Genomic DNA, 13,869 nt, shown 5'->3' with positions numbered 1-13,869 from the left:
GTTCCGAATTAAATTGAAAGGAAATTCCAATTCCTATAAATTTAATAGTTCGCTATTATTTGGAATTTTCGGATTTTCTTTCTTATTTTCGATTTTTTGAATTAACAAATTTACGAATCGCCATCATAACGAATGACCCGAAAAAAACGAATGAAACGCAGAAGCTCAAAACGCACCAAAAACGCACCAAACCTCAGTACAGCGAAGGCTCCTTCACGCCACAAAAACATCCCCCAGATCTCTTCCACATGAGCTTCTGCCCCCCCCCCAGATCATGTATTGGGGGATTGTTCTGTATCATTCGCCCCCCGGATCGTGTATTGGGGGATTGTTCTGTATCATTCGCCCCCCCCGGATCGTGTATTGGGGGATTGTTCTGTATCATTCGCCCCCCCCGGATCGTGTATTGGGGGATTGTTCTGTATCATTCGCCCCCCCCGGATCGTGTATTGGGGGATTGTTCTGTATCATTCGCCCCCCGGATCGTGTATTGGGGGATTGTTCTGTATCATTCGCCCCCCCCGGATCGTGTATTGGGGGATTGTTCTGTATCATTCGCCCCCCCCGGATCGTGTATTGGGGGAGATCGTGTATTGGGGGATTGTTCTGTATCATTCGCCCCCCCCCCCTCGGATCGTGTATTGGGGGATTGTTCTGTATCATTTGCCCCCCCCGAATCGTGTATTGGGGGATTGTTCTGTATCATTCGCCCCCCCCCTCGGATCGTGTATTGGGGGATTGTTCTGTATCATTTGCCCCCCCCGAATCGTGTATTGGGGGATTGTTCTGTATCATTCGCCCCCCCCCTCGGATCGTGTATTGGGGGATTGTTCTGTATCATTCGCCCCCCCCCCTGATCGAGTATTGGGGGATTGTTCTGTATCATTCGCCCCCCCGGATCGTGTATTGGGGGATTGTTCTGTATCATTCGCCCCCCCCCGGATCGAGTATTGGGGGATTGTTCTGTATCATTCGCCCCCCCGGATCGTGTATTGGGGGATTGTTCTGTATCATTCGCCCCCCCCGGATCGTGTATTGGGGGATTGTTCTGTATCATTTGCCCCCCCCGAATCGTGTATTGGGGGATTGTTCTGTATCATTCGCCCCCCCCGGATCGTGTATTGGGGGGATTGTTCTGTATCATTTGCCCCCCCCGAATCGTGTATTGGGGGATTGTTCTGTATCATTCGCCCCCCCCGGATCGTGTATTGGGGGATTGTTCTGTATCATTCGCCCCCCCGGATCGTGTATTGGGGGATTGTTCTGTATCATTTGCCCCCCCCGAATCGTGTATTGGGGGATTGTTCTGTATCATTCGCCCCCCCCCTCGGATCGTGTATTGGGGGATTGTTCTGTATCATTCGCCCCCCCCCCCTCGGATCGTGTATTGGGGGATTGTTCTGTATCATTTGCCCCCCCCGAATCGTGTATTGGGGGATTGTTCTGTATCATTCGCCCCCCCCCTCGGATCGTGTATTGGGGGATTGTTCTGTATCATTCGCCCCCCCCCTGATCGAGTATTGGGGGATTGTTCTGTATCATTCGCCCCCCCGGATCGTGTATTGGGGGATTGTTCTGTATCATTCGCCCCCCCCGGATCGTGTATTGGGGGATTGTTCTGTATCATTTGCCCCCCCCGAATCGTGTATTGGGGGATTGTTCTGTATCATTCGCCCCCCCCGGATCGTGTATTGGGGGGATTGTTCTGTATCATTTGCCCCCCCCGAATCGTGTATTGGGGGATTGTTCTGTATCATTCGCCCCCCCCCTCGGATCGTGTATTGGGGGATTGTTCTGTATCATTCGCCCCCCCCCGGATCGAGTATTGGGGGATTGTTCTGTATCATTTGCCCCCCCCCTCCGGATTGTGTATCGGGGGATTGTTCTGTATCATTCGCCCCCCCCGGATCGTGTATTGGGGGATTGTTCTGTATCATTCACCCCCCGGATCATGTATTGGGGGATTGTTCTGTATCATTCGCCCCCCCCGGATCGTGTATTGGGGGGATTGTTCTGTATCATTTGCCCCCCCCGAATCGTGTATTGGGGGATTGTTCTGTATCATTCGCCCCCCCCGGATCGTGTATTGGGGGGATTGTTCTGTATCATTTGCCCCCCCCGAATCGTGTATTGGGGGATTGTTCTGTATCATTCGCCCCCCCCCTCGGATCGTGTATTGGGGGATTGTTCTGTATCATTCGCCCCCCCCCGGATCGAGTATTGGGGGATTGTTCTGTATCATTTGCCCCCCCCCTCCGGATTGTGTATCGGGGGATTGTTCTGTATCATTCGCCCCCCCCGGATCGTGTATTGGGGGATTGTTCTGTATCATTCACCCCCCGGATCATGTATTGGGGGATTGTTCTGTATCATTCGCCCCCCCCCCGGATCATGTATTGGGGGATTGTTCTGTATCATTCGCCCCCCCCCCCCAGATCATGTATTGGGGGATTGTTCTGTATCATTCGCCCCCCCCCCCGGATCATGTATTGGGGGATTGTTCTGTATCATTCACCCCCCCCCCCCGGATCATGTATTGGGGGATTGTTCTGTATCATTCGCCCCCCCCCCCGGATCATGTATTGGGGGATTGTTCTGTATCATTCGCCCCCCCCCTGATCATGTATTGGGGGATTGTTCTGTATCATTCACCCCCCCGGATCATGTATTGGGGGATTGTTCTGTATCATTCACCCCCCCCGGATCATGTATTGGGGGATTGTTCTGTATCATTCACCCCCCCCGGATCATGTATTGGGGGATTGTTCTGTATCATCCCCCCCCCCCCTGATCATGTATTGGGGGATTGTTCTGTATCATTCGCCCCCCCCCCTGATCATGTATTGGGGGATTGTTCTGTATCATTCACCCCCCCCCCGGATCATGTATTGGGGGATTGTTCTGTATCATTCGCCCCCCCCCCGGATCATGTATTGGGGGATTGTTCTGTATCATTCGCCCCCCCCCCGGATCATGTATTGGGGGATTGTTCTGTATCATTCCCCCCCCCCCCCCGGATCGTGTATTGGGGGATTGTTCTGTATCATTCGCCCCCCCCCCCCAGATCATGTATTGGGGGATTGTTCTGTATCATTCGCCCCCCCCCCGGATCATGTATTGGGGGATTGTTCTGTATCATTCACCCCCCCCGGATCGTGTATTGGGGGATTGTTCTGTATCATTCGCCCCCCCCCCCCCCGGATCATGTATTGGGGGATTGTTCTGTATCATTCACCCCCCCCGGATCATGTATTGGGGGATTGTTCTGTATCATTCACCCCCCCGGATCATGTATTGGGGGATTGTTCTGTATCATTCACCCCCCCCCGGATCATGTATTGGGGGATTGTTCTGTATCATTGCCCCCCCCCCCCCAGATCGTGTATTGGGGGATTGTTCTGTATCATTCGCCCCCCCGGATTGTGTATTGGGGGATTGTTCTGTATCATTCGCCCCCCCCGGATCGAGTATTGGGGGATTGTTCTGTATCATTCGCCCCCCACGGATCGAGTATTGGGGGATTGTTCTGTATCATTCGCCCCCCCCGGATCGTGTATTGGGGGATTGTTCTGTATCATTCGCCCCCCCCGGATCGTGTATTGGGGGATTGTTCTGTATCATTCGCCCCCCCCCTGGATCGTGTATTGGGAGATTGTTCTGTATCATTCGCCCCCCCGGATTGAGTATTGGGGGAGATCGTGTTATGGGGGATTGTTCTGTATCATTCGCCCCCCCCCCGGATCGTGTATTGGGGGATTGTTCTGTATCATTCGCCCCCCCCCCCTGGATCGAGTATTGGGGGATTGTTCTGTATCATTCCCCCCCCCCCCGGATCGTGTATTGGGGGATTGTTCTGTATCATTCGCCCCCCCAGATCATGTATTGGGGGATTGTTCTGTATCATTCGCCCCCCCGGATCGTGTATTGGGGGATTGTTCTGTATCATTCGCCCCCCCAGATCGTGTATTGGGGGATTGTTCTGTGTCATTCGCCCCCCCAGATCGTGTATTGGGGGATTGTTCTGTATCATTCGCCCCCCCCCCCGGATCGTGTATTGGGGGATTGTTCTGTATCATTCGCCCCCCCAGATCGTGTATTGGGGGATTGTTCTGTGTCATTCGCCCCCCCAGATCGTGTATTGGGGGATTGTTCTGTATCATTCGCCCCCCCCCCCGGATCGTGTATTGGGGGATTGTTCTGTATCATTCGCCCCCCCCGGATCGTGTATTGGGGGAGATCGTGTATTGGGGGATTGTTCTGTATCATTCGCCCCCCCGGATCGTGTATTGGGGGATTGTTCTGTATCATTCGCCCCCCCAGATCATGTATTGGGGGATTGTTCTGTGTCATTCGCCCCCCCCCCCCCGGATCGTGTATTGGGGGATTGTTCTGTATCATTCGCCCCCCCAGATCGTGTATTGGGGGATTGTTCTGTATCATTCGCCCCCCCCCCCGGATCGTGTATTGGGGGATTGTTCTGTATCATTCGCCCCCCCAGATCGTGTATTGGGGGATTGTTCTGTATCATTCGCCCCCCCCCCCGGATCGTGTATTGGGGGATTGTTCTGTATCATTCGCCCCCCCGGATCGTGTATTGGGGGATTGTTCTGTATCATTCGCCCCCCCAGATCATGTATTGGGGGATTGTTCTGTGTCATTCGCCCCCCCCCCCCCGGATCGTGTATTGGGGGATTGTTCTGTATCATTCGCCCCCCCAGATCGTGTATTGGGGGATTGTTCTGTATCATTCGCCCCCCCCCCCGGATCGTGTATTGGGGGATTGTTCTGTATCATTCGCCCCCCCCGGATCGTGTATTGGGGGAGATCGTGTATTGGGGGATTGTTCTGTATCATTCGCCCCCCCGGATCGTGTATTGGGGGATTGTTCTGTGTCATTCGCCCCCCGGATCATGTATTGGGGGATTGTTCTGTATCATTCGCCCCCCCGATCGTGTATTGGGGGAGATCGTGTATTGGGGGATTGTTCTGTATCATTCGCCCCCCGGATCGTGTATTGGGGGAGATCGTGTATTGGGGGATTGTTCTGTATCATTCGCCCCCCCCGATCGTGTATTGGGGGAGATCATATATTGGGGGATTGTTCTGTGTCATTCGCCCCCCCCGGATCGTGTATTGGGGGAGATCGTGTATTGGGGGATTGTTCTGTATCATTCGCCCCCCGGATCGTGTATTGGGGGAGATCGTGTATTGGGGGATTGTTCTGTATCATTCGCCCCCCCCGATCGTGTATTGGGGGAGATCATATATTGGGGGATTGTTCTGTATCATTCGCCTGCCCCCCCGGATCGAGTATTGGGGGATTGTTCTGTATCATTCGCCCCCCGGATCGTGTATTGGGGGAGATCGTGTATTGGGGGATTGTTCTGTATCATTCGCCCCCCCCCCTGGATCGAGTATTGGGGGATTGTTCTGTATCATTCGCCTGCCCCCCCGGATCGTGTATTGGGGGATTGTTCTGTATCATTCGCCCCCCCCGATCGTGTATTGGGGGAGATCATGTATTGGGGGATTGTTCTGTGTCATTCGCCCCCCCCCCGGATCGTGTATTGGGGGATTGTTCTGTGTCATTCGCCCCCCCCGATCGTGTATTGGGGGAGATCATGTATTGGGGGATTGTTCTGTGTCATTCGCCCCCCGGATCATGTATTGGGGGATTGTTCTGTGTCATTCGCCCCCCCCGATCGTGTATTGGGGGAGATCATGTATTGGGGGATTGTTCTGTGTCATTCGCCCCCCCCCCGGATCGTGTATTGGGGGATTGTTCTGTGTCATTCGCCCCCCCCGATCGTGTATTGGGGGAGATCATGTATTGGGGGATTGTTCTGTGTCATTCGCCCCCCGGATCATGTATTGGGGGATTGTTCTGTGTCATTCGCCCCCCCCGATCGTGTATTGGGGGAGATCGTGTATTGGGGGATTGTTCTGTGTCATTCGTCCCCCCCCGATCGTGTATTGGGGGAGATCGTGTATTGGGGGATTGTTCTGTGTCATTCGCCCCCCCCGATCGTGTATTGGGGGAGATCATGTATTGGGGGATTGTTCTGTGTCATTCGCCCCCCCCGATCGTGTATTGGGGGAGATCGTGTATTGGGGGATTGTTCTGTGTCATTCGCCCCCCCCGATCGTGTATTGGGGGAGATCATATATTGGGGGATTGTTCTGTATCATTCGCCCCCCCCGATCGTGTATTGGGGGAGATCATATATTGGGGGATTGTTCTGTGTCATTCGCCCCCCCCGGATCGTGTATTGGGGGAGATCGTGTATTGGGGGATTGTTCTGTATCATTCGCCCCCCGGATCGTGTATTGGGGGAGATCGTGTATTGGGGGATTGTTCTGTATCATTCGCCCCCCCCTGGATCAAGTATTGGGGGATTGTTCTGTATCATTCGCCCCCCCAGATCGTGTATTGGGGGATTGTTCTGTATCATTCGCCTGCCCCCCCGGATCGTGTATTGGGGGATTGTTCTGTGTCATTCGTCCCCCCCCGATCGTGTATTGGGGGAGATCGTGTATTGGGGGATTGTTCTGTATCATTCGCCCCCCCGGATCGTGTATTGGGGGAGATCGTGTATTGGGGGATTGTTCTGTGTCATTCGTCCCCCCCCGGATTGTGTATTGGGGGATTGTTCTGTATCATTCGCCCCCCCCCTGGATCAAGTATTGGGGGATTGTTCTGTATCATTCGCCCCCCCGGATCGTGTATTGGGGGAGATCATGTATTGGGGGATTGTTCTGTATCATTCGCCCCCCGGATCGTGTATTGGGGGAGATCGTGTATTGGGGGATTGTTCTGTATCATTCGCCCCCCCCTGGATCAAGTATTGGGGGATTGTTCTGTATCATTCACCCCCCCCCCCCGGATCGTGTATTGGGGGATTGTTCTGTATCATTCGCCTGCCCCCCCGGATCGTGTATTGGGGGATTGTTCTGTATCATTCGCCCCCCCCGATCGTGTATTGGGGGAGATCATGTATTGGGGGATTGTTCTGTATCATTCGCCCCCCCGGATTGTGTATTGGGGGATTGTTCTGTATCATTCGCCCCCCCGGATCGTGTATTGGGGGAGATCGTGTATTGGGGGATTGTTCTGTGTCATTCGTCCCCCCCCGGATTGTGTATTGGGGGATTGTTCTGTATCATTCGCCCCCCCGGATCGTGTATTGGGGGAGATCATGTATTGGGGGATTGTTCTGTATCATTCGCCCCCCCGGATCGTGTATTGGGGGAGATCGTGTATTGGGGGATTGTTCTGTATCATTCGCCCCCCCGGATCGTGTATTGGGGGAGATCGTGTATTGGGGGATTGTTCTGTATCATTCGCCCCCCCGGATCGTGTATTGGGGGAGATCATGTATTGGGGGATTGTTCTGTATCATTCGCCCCCCCGGATCGTGTATTGGGGGAGATCGTGTATTGGGGGATTGTTCTGTATCATTCGCCCCCCCGGATCGTGTATTGGGGGAGATCGTGTATTGGGGGATTGTTCTGTATCATTCGCCCCCCCCCTGGATCAAGTATTGGGGGATTGTTCTGTATCATTCGCCCCCCCAGATCGTGTATTGGGGGATTGTTCTGTATCATTCGCCTGCCCCCCCGGATCGTGTATTGGGGGATTGTTCTGTATCATTCGCCCCCCCCGATCGTGTATTGGGGGATTGTTCTGTATCATTCGCCCCCCCGGATTGTGTATTGGGGGATTGTTCTGTATCATTCGCCCCCCCCCGATCGTGTATTGGGGGAGATCATGTATTGGGGGATTGTTCTGTATCATTCGCCCCCCCGGATTGTGTATTGGGGGATTGTTCTGTATCATTCGCCCCCCCGGATTGTGTATTGGGGGATTGTTCTGTATCATTCGCCCCCCCGGATCGTGTATTGGGGGAGATCATGTATTGGGGGATTGTTCTGTGTCATTCGTCCCCCCCCGGATTGTGTATTGGGGGATTGTTCTGTATCATTCGCCCCCCCCCCCGGATCGTGTATTGGGGGATTGTTCTGTGTCATTCGCCCCCCCGGATCGTGTATTGGGGGATTGTTCTGTATCATTCGCCCCCCCGGATTGTGTATTGGGGGATTGTTCTGTATCATTCGCCCCCCCGGATCGTGTATTGGGGGAGATCGTGTATTGGGGGATTGTTCTGTGTCATTCGCCCCCCCCCCCGGATCGTGTATTGGGGGAGATCGTGTATTGGGGGATTGTTCTGTGTCATTCGCCCCCCCCCCCGGATTGTGTATTGGGGGATTGTTCTGTATGGAGGGAACGGCTGGAAAGGAGGAGATGTTTTGGGGAATACAAATTGTGTGACTTTATCACGAGAATCACCAGAAGAGAGAAGACGACTACGATTGAACATTGGAGGATCATCGGTGGATGTTGGCGGCAGTGGAGCGTCCCTCCACCCGGGACCCCCGCGGTGCGCTCGGACCTCCATGGGATGAATAATTCACCATTCAGAGTCAGACAAGCCGTAGTAATGTGATAAGTGCCGTCCCGGCTGAGCCCGGCAATCTATACAAACTATTTCAGCTTCACTGGAAGGTCATCCAGAGGGAAGCCGATTCACGAGCATCACATGAACGTTACACAACACAGAAAGTCCATTCATGGAAGTTCCGGCACAGATATAGGAAGCCCTCCGGCACCAACGGGACCAGAATTGTTATCAGCTTGATGGCCACCAAGAAGGTCCTTCGTAGGTCACCGCCAAGGGAAGACGTACTATTCATGCCTCAGGAGAGTAGATGATTCCGGAGAACGATGGAGGATTGGATTCCCTTCTGTGCTCAATGGACAAAGGAAGGACAAAGGATTCGAGGCCATTCTAAGAGGACCTGTCATTCCATCCTGAAAAAGTTAATACAATCTCTTAATACTGAAAAATAAAAGACAGAAATTCATTGTAAGACTACAAGGGGGAGGTTCAGCTAAGGTGTAGGACTTTCCTACCATGTTCAAACCCACCAGGAAATATGTTGCATGCAGGGGCGGCCCGTCCATTAAGGGCCGCCCCCCCCCCCTGTCCATCGCCTCCTCGCCCATCTATGCGTCCAGCTTTTAGGACACCAGCGTATGGATTCCAATGCGGGGGGGGGTTTGAAGCACCAATTAGAGCCAGAAGCTCTAATACTCTTCAATATAGGGTGGGCTCGGGTCGCACTCCGGTCCCACCCAGCTGTGTTACAACAGCAAATGAATATTCACTGTTGTAACACTGATCCTCCTCCCGGCCAATCAGGAAGCCGGTTTTGACACCCGATTGGCTGAAAGGACAGGCAATCCTATTGGACACCTAGGAGGAGGAGGGGAGGAGCTGGAAGCCACCATTAAGGAGAGGACAATTGGAGCCGAGCTGCTGCACTACGCCGCCTGCCACCTTCCGCAGATGGGGTAAGTGCCAGACCGACCAGCAAACAGCGGGAGAGTGCCGCCCCGGGTGGTGGTGGTGGGGGGGGGGGGTAGGGTTGTTTGCCTCCCCCCTAAAAGAAAACACCAGCCGCCGCAGGTTGCAGGGCTTGTTGGCCGACTTTTATTCTAAAAGAAAGTAAAAACTTCCAATCTAACAAAATGAAAAAGTTAGTGGAAGGAATAGTGCCCCAAAGGCCAGATAAAGGCAAGCAAGGGGCCACATCTAACCCCCCACCCCGGCCACAGTTTGGAGACCACTGCTGTATAGCACTGGTCCAAACCATTTGGTGAAGGGGGGATTATGGTGTGGAGGGGGATTATGGTGTGGGAGGAGGGGGGATTATGGTGGTGGGGGGGGGGATTATGGTGGGGGGTTGGAATTATGGTGTGGGGGTTGTTTTTCATGGGTTGGGCTTGGCCCCTTAGTTCCAGTGAAGGGAACTCTTAAGGCGTCAGCATACCAAGACATTTTGGACAATTTCATGCTCCCAACTTTGTGGGAACACTTTGGGGACGGCCCCTTCCTGTTCCAGCATGACTGCCCACCAGTACACAAAGCAAGGTCCATAGAGACACGGATGAGCCAGTTTGGGGTGGAGGAACTTGACTGGCCTGCACAGAATCCTGACCTCAACCCCATAGAACACCTTTGGGATGAATTAGAGTGGAGACTGTAAACCAGACCTTCTCATCCAACATCAGTGCCTGACCTCACAAATGCTCTTCTGGAAGAACGGTCAAACATTCCCATAGACACCCTCCTAAACCTTGTGGACAGTCTTCCCAGAAGAGTTGAAGCTGTTATAGCTGCAAAGGGCGGAGCCAACTCAATATTGAACCCTACGGACTAAGACTGGGATGTAATTAAAGTTCATGTGTGTGTAAAGACAGGCGTCCCAATACTTCTGGTAATATAGTGAATGTTCTCCAACTGAGGAGACTCTCAGAATTTTGGATTTAGGACTCTGCAGTACACGGGGGGTGCCATGGCCTGGCCTCTGCAGCTCATGCATGAATTTGCCCCCCTTGGTTTGAACGTGAACTATTATGCCGCATACACACGAGCGGACTTTTCGACTGGACTGGTCCGACGGACCAAGTCCGGCGGACAGTTCGATCGTGTGTGGGCCTCATCGGACCTGCAGCGGACTTTTTCGAGTCGAAAATATGATGGACTTTAGATTGGAACATATTTCAAATCTTTACGTCGGAACTCCGCCAGACCCAGTTCCTATTGAAAAGTCCGCTCGTCTGTATGCTAGCCAGACGGACGAAAACCGACGCTAGGGCAGCTATTGGCTACTGGCTATCAACTTCCTTCCGGTCCTACGTCATCGTGTACGAATCCTTCGGACTTTGGTGTGATCGTGTGTAGGCAAGTCCGGTTGTTGGGAAACTCAGTTGGAAGTCCGGTCGAAAATTCCGGTCGAAAAGTCCGCTCGTGTGTGCGCGGCATTAGGAGAATTCAGTTGGTTGCCGGCCGTGTACCCCGAAACTTTGGACTCTCAGATCTTTAATCTGTTGCTCTTACTGGACTTTTTACATGTGATCTCCAAAGCTCGACCCTCCCCCCTCCGTTTTTGGGGAAAGCTGTCCTATAGATACGGTATCCTCAGCTGGGCTCGAGATGGTAACAGAGGGTGAGCTCTGTCTCAGGCAGCCCTTTTATACTTCAATCGTACACCATCAAGACCCAACCTCATTGCTGTCCCATCTAGACTTTTGACGAATCACAGTATTTAAGGGGTAGTCCTCCTCAATACATTATATTACTGTCCGTCCTGTTGTATTGGTCTCTAGGGGCAGCATTGTCCATGTATCATGTCTCAGTATCCTGGGTCAGTCTTCAAAGCCTGTTGATCTTTGTAACCCACCTTCATCAATTATCCTGGCAGCCAAGGCCCTCTTTGAAGCTCGCTTGCATAGTGTTATAACATCAGACGGTCCGGAGCCAAGCTCTAGATCAACCTTGATGGAGGCCTGATCTCTTCTTTCAGATATGCTACAAAGCTTTGAATAGCTTGTTGCATTCCAGACCTGGTGTCAACCAGAAAGAGAAACTCCAGAAATATGATATTAAACCATGTTGCCTTCCAACAGCCCCAGTTTGCCTACCCCTGCTATAGAACAATCCTAAGCTGATACAGTTCAACACACGGGGCCGCCGATAAGGCAGTACAGCCAGCCCTCCTGTACTGGACCCGGGCCCCATCAGTTTAAAAGGGGGGGCCCAGGCACCTGCTGAGCAGGAAGGCCGGCTGTACTGTCTTATTGCAGACACCGATCCTCTTCCGTTTCCCCCTGCAATGCTGCCAGCTTCTTTTCCTCCTTCTCCCTTCGGCTGCACTGCAGGGGGATGGGTCCTAACACATGCGCTCCTTCCCTCTGCTGCCCAGGCCAGTGGTGGTCCATCCATACAGGGCGCCGCCCCCCTCTGATCCATACGCCCAGCCCCCTAAGCAGGGCGCCGGACGCATTGGATTTCTATGGGTCTATTTGAAGCACATGATTAGAGCAATGAGGCTCTAATTGGCTTAAAAAAAGGGTGGGCTTGGGGCGCAGAGTGCTGCGCCCTGAGCAGGGCCATCTTTTATTTTGATTGGACCCTGGGCAAACATTTTCTTGGGCCCCTCCCGAATCCTCTTGTCAACTATTTTCAGGCAGTGTGAGCTCAAGGGGCAGCTGATTTGGGCCCCACAACAATGACTGGGCCCGGGGCAGCTGCCCCTTTTGCCCTGCCTTAAAGACGGCCCTGGCCCCCGAGCCCACCCAGTTGTGTGACAATAGCTAATTATTATGCGTTATTGTCTTCCTGATTCACCTTCTGGCCAATCAGGAAGCGGGTCCTGAGACCCGTCACCCGATTGGGCCGAGGGGGAGGAGATGCAGGGGAAGCCGCCGTGAAGCTGAGGAGGAGGAGACGCAGGGTGAAGCGCTGCCCATGACCTAGATAGATGGGGTATGTGCGGGGCTCATGACTGACCAACGGGGGGGGACGTGTGACGGGTGGATTGTTTGCCCCCCCCAAAAAAAGATATACCACCAGCCGCCACTGGTCCAGGTCCCCCGTTTGCCCCTTTCCCCTGCAGCACTTCCGACTTCCCTGCTCTCCCGCCAGGCACAAAGGAAGATGTTTCAGGATAAGAGAGCAGGGGGAAGGGGTCGGTAAATATGTCATTTGCCAGGCCCCTTCCTGAATGAACACAGCAAGCGATCGGTACCAATCACCCCTGTTTCCATTCATCACTGAAGCACAGTAAACTATGTTTACTATGCTTCAGTGTGTGAATGAGCAGCAAGCTTCACAGTGTTCCCCATTTAATAGTCTGTGCTGCTGAGGCTGCAAAGAAAGGGACTGATAATTCGATATCCTCAGTCATTCGTCCGCTGAATGTGAGCGAACGGCCCGTCTGTAGCAGAAAACGTCCACACAGGCCGCAGTCGCCTTCCTTCCAGTAAGTAAGATCATGTTTGACCCTCGAGTCCTCGCTGTCCGCGTCCTTGGAATTTGGCGTTCTCCCAGACCTCGCCAACTTTCCGCTCGGCTGCCTCCGCGCCGTACAGCAGAAGAGATATCGCTTAATTGCTGCAGTTTAATTAGAGTCTCTTCCCCCCCAGAAGTCATCATTAAATATTAATGCCAAATTTTCTGCTTCTTTCTGCCAGTTTGCGGCGCCCGGGCCGAGCATGAGAAATGGGATGGCGAGCGATCGCTGTGCCGCGTCAAGTCATGCCATCGCCTTGTTTTAATTTATAACAGCTTAATATTCATTATATTTACGGGAAAGCTGCTTATGTCATCCCGATGTGATGTACGCGGAAGACCCCGAAGGGTTCATAGAGCTTCCTCTGCCAGGTCAGCAGAAGTGAACCTCATAAAAGGCGCATTATTGTTCTGTATTTGGGGCTCAGTGTGAGCGCAACACAAACACCGGGGGGGGGCTGGACACAGAGGAAGCAACGCTTTTCGTACATTCCCGTAACAGTGGTACCCTTACAAAGAAAGTCCACAAACAAGGGGACATCCAAAATAATGGAGGCCAACTTCTGCATCCCAAAAATGGAAGTCAACCTTTGCATCCTACAAAAATGGAAGTCAACTTTTGCATCTCAAAAAATGGAAGCCAACTTTTGCACCCCAAAAAATGGAAGCCAACTTTTGCATCTCAAAAACTGGAAGCCAACTTTTGCACTCCAAAAAATGGAAGCCAACTTTTACACCCCAAAAAATGGAAGCCAACTTTTGCACCCCAAAAAATGGAAGCCAACTTTTGTATCCCAAAAAATGGAAGCCAACTTTTGTATCCCAAAAAATGGAAGCCAACTTTTGCACCCCAAAAAATGGAAGCCAACTTTTGCACCCCAAAAAATGGAAGCCAACTTTTGCACCCCAAAAAATGGAAGCCAACTTTTGCACCCCAAAAAATGGAAGCCAACTT

General features: G+C 52.8%; 1 protein-coding gene across 1 annotated transcript in view; it reads left to right on the top strand.

Moving 5' to 3' along the window:
- Positions 1 to 13,869, top strand: part of LOC141107389 (connector enhancer of kinase suppressor of ras 2-like) — a gene marked incomplete in the record, with an annotated part of 546,558 nt that overhangs the window by 474,380 nt on the left and 58,309 nt on the right.

Source organism: Aquarana catesbeiana, linkage group LG09, assembly GCF_042186555.1.
Source record: "Aquarana catesbeiana isolate 2022-GZ linkage group LG09, ASM4218655v1, whole genome shotgun sequence".
NCBI classification, from domain to species: Eukaryota; Metazoa; Chordata; class Amphibia; order Anura; family Ranidae; genus Aquarana; species Aquarana catesbeiana.
Note: the sequence above shows the minus strand (reverse complement) of the source record. Positions and strands in the feature narration are given on the sequence as shown.